Raw genomic sequence first — 9,481 nt, forward strand, 5'->3', positions numbered from 1 at the left:
AACAGACATATGATTAAGGATTTCGCTTAAGGGTTGTGTAAAAAAGGTTGTGGAGTAGAACATGTTTTGCTCTGTTTTGCTAAAATGGAGATAAAGGTTTGTCCAGACTCATGCCACCCCTGGAATTGAGAACTGCTCAAGGACTTCTCTGCAGGCATTCAAAGGCCTGATTTATAACTACCATGTTTTAGGTGAAACATTTTGTTCTACCTGATGGCAAAAGTGAAAGATTAAGCCCTCCAAACTCTGGCTCTTCCCAGGCCTATTGAGGAAATGGACATATTCCTCTCACCTTTGGCGACTGACATTTCAACATCAAATTCAATGCTTGGGTTTAAGGATTTCTTTGGCATCTTGCTGGGGTTTTATTGGGGTTGTAAGACAGAGCTTGTGAATGTTTTATTAGCTGTTCTATTACCTTTGAAGGAAATATCTACTGTTTATTAGTTTAAGAGAAGTAGAAAGGATACATTGAGTTCCTGTTTAATAACTTCCCCAGTGCTCCAACACAATGGCAACTTAGTCTCAGTGCAGGGTCCTCTCTGGAGCTGGAGAAGATTCCAAAACCATGGAAAAAAGACATTCAAACCTCCATCCCCTTTGTGTGGGAGAAGCCTGTGACAGGTGTTGTTGCAAAATGGGCTGTGGACACTGGTGGTGGGGGTTTCCCAAGTGTCAAATAATTTTGACTAATTGCTGACTATGTAAAATATGTCTGGGTGTCCTCATGGACAATTCACAAGCAGTAAATTAAATATTGTTTTGCTGGGAACAATCTCACCTTGTACTTTTTGTCATATGTATCTTGTGTATGTTGACATCTGGCAGTTTTGCTGTCTGCATGTGTTTGATACCAACATCTCTATAAAATCCAAGGAGAATAAGCTGTGAAGAGCCAGGGAGCTTTTAAAAGAGGAATGCTTTACAGAGGAAAAAAATACTGCATTGAAAAGATATCCAGCAGATACTTCTTCTCTTGGGCTAGTTATGTTTTAAAATTTATTTGTTATGTGATTAGTGAAGCTGGACCCAAGCTATTAATCCAAACCAGAGGGAGAGTGTTCAGCTGAGAAATATTTTCCTACCTGCAAAACTTCCCCCAACATGTAGAAAAGCTGTTTCCCTGCTCACGCAATTGGCTTTAGCTGTACTTTGTGTCCCAAGGGACCCATGATTTTTTTAATTTCTCAGCAGGATTTAATCTTTATATTCTCATCCTTTGCAGAGGAAGAAAGAAAGGAGAAATGATAGTGCTTGTGGGAAGGGTCACAAGTGAGGGATCTCTTGGAGGGATGTAGGACAATGCCAGCCTCGATGAGGGTTCCCTGGGCTCCAGTGAGATGATGGTCCCAACATCCTCCAGACAGCACAGTCACACCTGGAAAAAGGTGTGACCCCTCAGTCCTGGCACCCTTGTAACTGAGACTGGGCTGAGCATCTGGGTCAGGGATAAGGATGTGGGGGGAAGATTAGGGAATAGGAAGACTAACAGGACTTGAATGGAAATATCTGTTTTGCCCAAGGATTTTAATTTCTTTGATTCACCTAGAAAAACTGCAGCAGGCTCATGAGAAATTAGCTCAAGAACTGGTTTAATCTGCAGTATCCTTTGCTCCTCTGGGTATTCCACCTTCTCCCCCACCCTACCCCAGTTCCACAAACGCTACTTACAGAACAGAGATGGGGGTGTTTTTTAACGTTTAGTTAATTATTTTTTAAATATTTATTCATCACACGTCTGCTGGTGCCTCATTAGGGTGTTGGTTGAATTAATGATTTTATCTTTATGGAAAAAAGATGGGGAATATTTTCTCTTCCTGTCTGATATCTGAGTGCTGATTAAAGTGAATCCCAGCACTGTGGGGGGCTTATGCAGTGGAGCCTGGCCTCTCCCCATTAGCTAGGTACCACACTACCTCTTATTAGCCCACTTTACAAATTAGCTTTGACGCCCTTAGCTCCAGAATTTGCTCATCAGACACCTCATACCAGCCTCATGAGCCCTGCCCACAGCTTTAGAGAGCTCCAGGCCAAGTGCCTCCATGGAGATATTGTGCAGAACAACTCTCTGAGGGTGTGTAAGGGGCAGGAAGTTGGGGGACAAGGGGGCATTTCCTTTACTGATTCCCCATTAAGTGGCTTCCACAGAAACCATGCTGCCCTTGTGCCCTCACTCCATCCAATTAATTAATGTGTGGCCCAGCTGCAACCTCCCCGGCACTGCAGAGGTGGGGGAAACAGATTTTGTGCAAAATGAATGATGGCTGCCCTGACTTGTGTGAACCAAGGATGCAGGTTTGCTTCTGCAGTGTGTCAGAAAAGCACCTTTCTTCTCCTGTAACCTTGCAAAAGCTGAACCCACATGGCATCAGATTCAAAAAATTAATGGTTGCATCATTATAACCATTAGATTTGAGTTTTGATGAGTTGACAGGACTTGACTTGTCCCAGGATACGACTGATCTAACCACACTCTTGTGATGTGATGATACCCAGTCTGGGAGGGTGCACTTCTTTTGTGTAAAATGGCAGGGGTGAGTGACATGTGGGACAGCTGTGGGGAGCCATCCTGCATGGCAAATCTCCTTTTTGAGGATGGAGGGGAAGGGGCAAAGATTTGTTTCAAAGCTTCCAGCAGGTAATGCTGGGCTCCGTCTGCTCTGCCCCTGTGAGTTCCTCTGATGGAGGTCAAAACTTGGCAATGCCAACTAATAAATAACCATGTTTTTAGAGGCTTTGCTAAGCTCTTTTTTGAACAGTAAGTCCACAGAGGCTGCGGATAAAAGATCTGTATCTCCCCACAGACAAGCTGTGATCAGCCTTGCCATTTGTGCTCAGAGGATACTGCCTTTTTAATAAACCAACATGATTTAATGGTATTGTTTTCATACAAGGAAGAAAACAAATTATTGATTCTTTACTCACAAAGAGGTTGCTTTGCAGCCTCTCTGTAATACCAGCAATGATTTTGCAATATATAATAATTTGAAAAAAGAGACAAGGACAGTTCACCTGTACTTGTGACCACCCTCAGCAGTGCACTTTTATTATTGTAGGAATGCACTGTTTGCCTTACAGAATTGTATAAAGACTGTACAAGGTCAGACAGAGTTAGATTTTGTGCCATTGCCCTCCTTTGCTCTCTCCCCCACTGCAGCAGCCCTTGGAAAAGACTTGTTATCCACCAGGCAAGCCTGTAGCTGGTGTGAATCAGGCACAGGCAGCGTGGGAAGAGATGGTAACTCCAACACCAGTGCCTCTGCATCTGTGGCTTCAGTTTTCATGGAGCAAAACTGGACCTTGGAGGTGCCCCTGTTGGTCCTGTCTCGGTGTGTCCTTCACAATGGGAGCCCCTGTGGCAACACTGGATACAGAAACACTGCAGAGTGTGTTGGGGAGGGAGGTCAGCTGGGAGGTGAGAAACAGATCTGCACTTACCTGATCAATTCAGGCATGGCCTAAGCTATTTTCTACCATCAGCCAGGAAATCTGTGAGAGGGGGAGAAATTGGATTTCAGCTTCCTTGGTATGAAGCTGGGGCCCTAATCACTAACCTGTCTCAGAAATGGAAATTTTGCAGAGTAACTCCTGCAGACCTGGTTTGCAGCACTCAGCAGGAGACAGGCCTCTCCCTGAGATGATTAAAATCTGATTTACAAGGCACAGTGGACAGATGGCATCTGTTTTCTGCAGTCAGTGGTCCCTACAGGATAAGAGGCAAACTTCAAGGCCACAGCTCTGCAAAGACAGAGAAATTATTGCCCATATCCATGCAGGTGCTTGCGCTTACACATCTGCTCTCACTGCACCAGGGCTTGAATCCACCAAGCCAGCGGGTATCTGCTTACCCTCCTTCCCCTGCCTCTCAGCACCCCGGTGTTCCCTATTTCCCAGCCCTTCCACTGCCCCACATCCCCTAAAGCTAATGTGAGGCCAGGGCAGCAGGTGGGCAAAAGCAATTAACACAGAAGACAGAAGATAAAGCCTGGCTGCTTTGTGGAGCGTGCAAGAGGCAGCTCCAGCAGGCAGGGGCAGGGAAGGGATAAGGCTGCAGGCAAAAAAAGGGCAGCCTCTACCTGAGCAATCAAAACTCTCAGGAAGATGAGACTTTTTAGAAGGGTAAGTGCAAAAGCATCACCAGGTGGGAGAGCCAGGTAAGGACTGAACAGCCTTTCTCTCAGCACAGCCTGGGGCCAGGCTGGAGTGGAGCCCCAGGACATGAAGCCACATTGCCCACCCAGGGGCTGTCACCACAGAAGCACAGCCATGCCTTTTTGGAGCTTTTTTCCCCACCTCTTGAACTGTGATCAGGCTTGAAAAGGCTATGCCCAGCTGAAGTAGAGGTATCTCCAACACATTGGTTGTTTCCTGTTTCTGCAAGAGGAGGAAAAATAAAGGCAGGGAAGAGGCTGCAGCTGCTATGATGCCCCTGCATGGGCACTGAGTGCTACCCTCCAGTTAAGCTCCTCAGGAAATTGCTCTGGCCCTCAGTAGAAGCATTTGATCTCTGCTCTCTTGATTTACAATTTCAACTCAAATGGGCAGGATGAACTCTTCCTGAACACCTAATTATGGCTCTTTCCATGTGATGCCGTGTTTTATGCTCAGAGAATAAAGCAGGAACTGTCCGACCTAACCTGTCCATCCTGTGCATAGATGCTGTGCCACCTCTCCCCTGCACTCCAGATCGAGTAAAACCATGCTGAACTGCCTTAAATTTAATATAATCACCAAATCCCTGCTCCCAGACTATTTGCTGTTGGCAAGGAGCAGAGCTGGCAGACCCCAGTGAACTGAACAAAAAGCCACTAAAAAAGATTTGTCCCAATTGTGGCAAATCTGAGCCTCCTGGTATCTTGCTGGCACCTAGATGTGCTTCCTAGAAGCCCAAATCTGCAGCTTAGCTTATTAGATCCCTTTTTTCCCCCAAGATATAACTCAGAGGAGCCAAGAACTTGTTTCAGCAAAGGTCAAGGCAATAAACCTCCAATTGTTTTTGTACATAAAGAGCCCTGGGATGTAACATGCTTTTCTTGCTCCAAGCTTTCCCAGATGCCCAGAATGGGCAATTAAAATCAAATACATGCAAAAATACGGCAACATTTACTGTGCAGCCTCTGCCACTCTATCCACTCACCTCATCTTCAATAAAAACTTCATCCCTGCTTGGATATGGCCAAACACTGAATCCAAGGAAGCAAAACTCACTCAAAAACAGGATTGGAAGAGGTGGTTCCATGCCTGCTCAAGCAGAGAGCCTGGCCAGCAGCACCTTGGAGCCATGCTCACCCCTTTCCAGGAAAATACCCCTGCATGGGCACATCCTGTTCCATATCTATGCAGTCAGGACTCAGGTTTTCCTTAGGCTCTTCCCTGTACCTGCTTTTAAACCCTTCCATATTAATCTGGGTGCACTGGGGACAGGATTGAACCATCGTCCATGGTGAGTTTCCCTTTGCTTTCCCAGGGCTCAGCACCTAGTGGGAAAAATATTCACCCACCCCTTTCAGGTGCTTCCTGAAGGAATCACCACATGCTGCTTCCTCCAGAGAGCTGGGGAGAGGCCAGGCAGCCCATATGCTGAGTTAGTATCTCTGCAGACTGATATATGAGTTCCTGATATTGGCAAGAAAACTCACAGACTGAAAGAAAAGAGCTGATGTCTTGGTCCTTCCTTCTCCTCACCTCTCCTGCCACATGAGCATCCCTTCTGCCTGGTGATGCAGAGACTTCACAAATTACAACCTCCCATCCCAAAAGGAAGCAAAATGGTGACTCTGACTGCCTAACCTGGAACTTGGACAGGGACTGAGGAGGGGGAAAAGCCTCATGTGGCATCACAAACCCAAGCCACATTTGGAAGTCGGAGTGACATGCACTGCCTCAACACCTCATGCATGGGGGCATGAGCAGCACCCTGCTTGTGGCTGGCAGCAGGGGGTCCCAGGGAGGGTCCCCAAGGTGCAAGATGACCCACATCATCTCTTGGATTAGTGACGCTGGGTGTAGTGCAGGGAAATAAAACCAGGCTCAGCTTGGGAGAGAAGAAAAAGTGAGGTGGTCCTTCAGTCAGGAGTGAAGCAAAAAATCCCAGGACCCCCTTTGGAAATCCCCAAGGACCATTTGGTGATAGTCTGAGGATGGAAAACTACTCGTGTTTGGAAGAGACTGTTCCCATCTTTGGCTGGCCTTCTTTACTGGATTGGATTTCAAAGCCCCAGAACATGGCTGGATTTGTGTTATCTGCTGGTTAGCTGCACACAGCTCTAAGAGATGTATCACTTTAAAATCCATCCCAGGGACAACTGCAGGGCCCATTCAAAATGTCAACTTTATGAGTTCCCTGGAACAGACACAATCCTACCAAAACAGCAGCTATCCAAAATAGCTCTAGGGAAAAGCTCTTGGACTTGGCCGCCATTTGAGACCTTCAGTCCAAAAATCCCATGGATGCTTTGCTCCTTGGTCCACACGTGGGTCCACACTAGGGTGGGAAGAGCCCTGGGTGCTGTGGCATTTCGTTCTTCAAGCAGCTGCTTGCTCTGTCTTACTCCCAGCAGGCAGCAATGCTCTGCTTCCATAAATCTAGATATTTGTTGGAAAGAGAGTAATGGGGGGGAAAGGTGGTGCTGGTGAAGAGGTATAAAGTACAGCTGGGGGGATTAGGCTGCAAAGGAATTAGGGAATTAATGATGCTTTAGCAGCTTGAAATCTGCCAGTCCAGAGATGAAACTTTTAAGACGCTCTTGGCAAGCACTGGGAAAAGACAGCCTGTCGAGCCAATGCCACCTGCTGGAGACAGCACTCGGAGACCAAGATGCATGGCACCAGTTAAACTTATGTTTCTTGGTTGTCCTTGCACCCCAAATCCCTCTTCTGAAGCTTGAAAACCTGAGCCCGTGCCTGGCAGGGCAGAGAGATCAGGAACCCACAAGCACAGCCCCTCTTCCATCCCCAGGAATGTTTCCTTTCTCCCAGGTTCCCTGTCTCTTTTTTCCATTTGCCTTATCTGACAGGTAATTATCCTTCCAGAGGTAATTGATGCAGGAGCCATATGGAATCCACAAGCTGCTAATGCTGGGGCTTTTTTACAAAGAATCATAAGTCCTGTACATTATTGATGTTGATGCTAGCATGATTATCACTGGTGTAAAAGCAGCCAAAATTGCCAAAATAGGTTGTGGAAATGGCTACAGCAGCACAGACACAAAGACAAGGTTATCATCCCTGAAGTCTTAGGGGTTTTTAAATGGGAGGAAATTGTATGCCCAGAATAACCCCAGACCTAAAGGAAAGAAGGAGGAGGGAGGTGAAGCTTCAGTGTGGAGACCACCACTGGGATTTGGGAAGCAGCCTCCGACAATGTGGCAGATCCGGGGGGGCTCAGCACTTCTCTGTGTGTGTACACGTTGGTTATCTAATAAGCCATTTCTTAAGCTGCAGTGATACTGCTACTTATATCATAAATCCAATGATCTTCACTTTACTGGCCATTAATCTGCTTCTTTTCCTGACAATTTTATACTCTTTTGATAAACTATTTGTCTAACCACATGGAAGAAACAATGTCAAGAGTTGTACCTTAGGCGTTCGCCCAGATAATGAAGAAAATCCATCACAAGGAGAGTCTATCTATTGCTTTTCTGGATGTAAATAAAACATCAGGCTAATTTACTTCCATTAATCTCAAAGACCATTGCTACAACAATAGTCCTATGTCAGAGCAGACTTTTTTCCCCTTTTCCACATAAATATTTAAGTAAGTACTGAAAGCATAAATAAATTGCTTTCTAAAAGCCAGATTATTTTTATATCCAGAGACTTAACAATGAATTTGGATTGGCTTGCTAGCTCTTGCTTTTCAGGCAGCAGTCAGCCCATGCTTCCCCTGTGTGGCACAGGGATGCTTGGGTGGGTTTTGCAGAGCATCTTGTGGGGTCTCTGAGTGTCACCTGAGACAACCATATGGGGCTGCAGAGAAGACTATTTAGTGTCCTGTGTCCAGCTCAAGAAGTGGCCCTTAAATGCAGCAAATGGGCATTTCGTTTACAAGGGTGAGGCCAGCAAAGCACTGGAGCAGGCTGCTGGGAGTGCCCGGGGGTCACCAGCTTTGGGGGGTTAAGATCAGGCTGAAGAGCAGCAGTGACACGGCGTGTGTGTGGTAGGTTGGAGTCAATTCAGCCCCTGCCTTCCAATCCCCAGCCCTATTTCCTGCTGGCTGAAGGGCTGTGCACAGCCAGGGAGCTGTTAAACATGGATCATGTCACTCGGATCACTGCGGAACGAAGCAGTTCCCTGCCGGTGGAGCTCCATGAAGATGTGTTACACCTTCCCACTTTCCCAAATGTCGCTCTTGGAGAACATTCCTGTGGTGCCAAGGGTGAGCAGGAGGCTGCTGCAAGGATTCCTCCTGTCAAGGAGCCCTTGTTTCTCCACTGCTTTCCCCTTGCTTAGCTGCTGCTGATGCCATCCTAAAGCCAAAGCCATCCTGCAGCCGGCTGGGACCACGTCCCTTTTTTGTGACCACACCCCAAAAGGATCTGTGATGATATACAGTACAATCTGCTAAAACAGCATCCCTGCTCAGATGAAATCTTGTTTGTCAAGCATGCCTCCATGAATATTTATTACTATAAAGTTATAGTTATAAAAAGTAAGTTTATCATAGGAAACATAGCACGTTGATTGATAGCTGGAGCAAACCGAACCCAACACGACATGGCAAAGACTGACGTAAGCAGTCCACAGGATTCCTCTGAACAGCCATGACCGCAGTTCAGAGCCTGTGCTGGATACACAGGCAAGCCCATGGAAAAACGGACTCATTAGAGAAGATTAATGACCAGTTTCAGCAAGATCTTGGCTTTTGCTTCTCTCATTTATCCGTACACAGCTCTTCGTTAAATCACAAGGGGTTTTTATTCATATGTATAACTGCTTACAGATGTTCCCACATGTGTTTAGCCAGCAAACTCACTTTACAACTAAAGAAATGCAAAGAAACCCTACTACCCTGTGCAATGTTAAGGTCAAGCAGATGCAACCAGAGGCCAGGCAAAAGCTGCTGGTCCAGCACAGCAATGTCCACAGCTTTGGCCACCACGCAGAGCCCCCACCTGTCTCTCAATTCTCGCTGAGAATTTGGCTTACATGGGATAAAAACCTCTCTTGTAATGATATTTCTCACTTTATTGAGAAAAAACATGACTCTGACTGATGCTGCACATCCTAACTAAATGCTCATTACCTCACAGTTTTTCCCAGCATATTTTTTGATTTAATTATGTTACATTTAGTATCCTTTACTCTTACATAGCCATGCCTGTGTATGCCTTTTCATGGGATCCAGGATGAATTATTTTGTTCTCCTCCAAGCTTCCAAGCTAAGCTTACCTCCTGATAATAAATTCTCATGATTTGGGCTTTAGCAGGGCTTCCATGACAGTCATCCATCCCATGGCACAGCAAATGGGGTGATAAC

Source organism: Lichenostomus cassidix, chromosome 2 (assembly GCF_008360975.1).
Source record: "Lichenostomus cassidix isolate B80296 chromosome 2, HeHo_3.0, whole genome shotgun sequence".
NCBI classification, from domain to species: Eukaryota; Metazoa; Chordata; class Aves; order Passeriformes; family Meliphagidae; genus Lichenostomus; species Lichenostomus cassidix.